Below are 1,500 nucleotides of genomic sequence, written 5' to 3'. Positions count from 1 at the left end.
ATGCTGTTGAGTTTGCTTTCAAGACTTCTCAGAATTCACTCCTATATAAATTCATCTTAAACAACATAATTTTGGGGCCATTGTTTTTCATTAGAAGGGGAGTTGCTTTGAAGTAGTCTCGAGTTTAGATGTGTGCTGTACTACTGTAACAATGTGGCCATTACATACTTTTTTCTTTTCTTTTTTTAAAGCAGGGAATTAACATTGCATAAAGTATAAAGATGAACATTTTTAATTGTCAGTTTTAAAGTGGCCCTTGGAAAGATATTTACAATTTGACATACTTCTGGTATGTAAGAAGCTGTGATCAGGAGATAATTTTGCTCTTTATTGCGCATTATTCTGCTAGTGTGTCTGTAATTTAATGCTTTCATTTGTACATTTTAAATCTTCAAACTTAACATGAATCTATGGGCATCAGAAGAAAAGTGGTACTAGGATCTCATGAGATAAATTGGGCAGCTCTGATTCTCAGCGGTTTTCAACTAGACTACCTAACCCCTAACATGGTGTGTAGTTTTTGCACACACATTTATAGCTCTGACTGCATATCCCACATACACTGTGAACAGAGCAAAGTAGGAATTTGTCTTTGGGATGATCTTTACAAACTCCCAAAGCAGCTTATGTGGTTACAGGTGCTTTGTTTTATTAGTCACTCTTTAGGTGGTTATTTGTTTAACCCCAAGTAGTTTGCATTCATAATAGTATTTGCAGATACTAGACTGATAATAATTAAAGTAGATTCAGTCAGATTATACAGGTCCTTTCAGATTGTTGTACAATTTAAAATTCGCTGTAAGGTAGTTAAGAGTTGAACTGCAGCTTTTGTTCTCTGCATTTATTTTCTAACTCATGTGTAAAGCTTCCTGACCCACCCATGCGAAATTAATAGGCTAATGGCATACTGCTGAATTGGCTGGATTGAGGGCTTTAGCTTGGCGATGACTAACTATGATCTGGTGTAACTACGGCATGTTTAATCTCCAGGCACAGGCAACACAGCTGTTGTATTTAGCCTCAGACAAGATGGTAAGGACCCCGTAGCCAGAGAAGGCTCTATTAGCTTTAGGATCAGAGTGAACTTTAGCGTGAGACCCTCTGACCTCTCAAGGTACAACTGGGGCAGAGGAAGTGAGACTGAAGGGACAACGGCAGACGGTGGTTTACCAGTCAGCTAGTGCCTGTCATGTTCATCTAAGGTGGCAAAGGAGGGAAGAGGGGGTGGGGACGTGGGGCTGCTGATAGCACTGACGGGTGCTGGTATCAGGCCCGCTCACGCTCACCCAAATCCCAGATTAAAGCCCCCCTCCCCCTTCTCTACTCTTCCTCCTGCACATTATCTCTCTCTCACTCTCTCTCACACACTCTTACAAAGCACCCCCTCCACTTCTGTCGTCTCTGTCTCACTCAGTCTAACCCAGTAACACTTTTAACACTTTTTTTACACCCTTCCTGCTTTCGTCTCTATATCTCCTTCTCTCCCTCCCACCCTCCCTT

Source organism: Neolamprologus brichardi, chromosome 20, assembly GCF_056152115.1.
Source record: "Neolamprologus brichardi isolate AB-2024 chromosome 20, ASM5615211v1, whole genome shotgun sequence".
In the NCBI taxonomy this organism is placed as follows: Eukaryota; Metazoa; Chordata; class Actinopteri; order Cichliformes; family Cichlidae; genus Neolamprologus; species Neolamprologus brichardi.
This window is presented reverse-complemented; position numbering follows the sequence as displayed.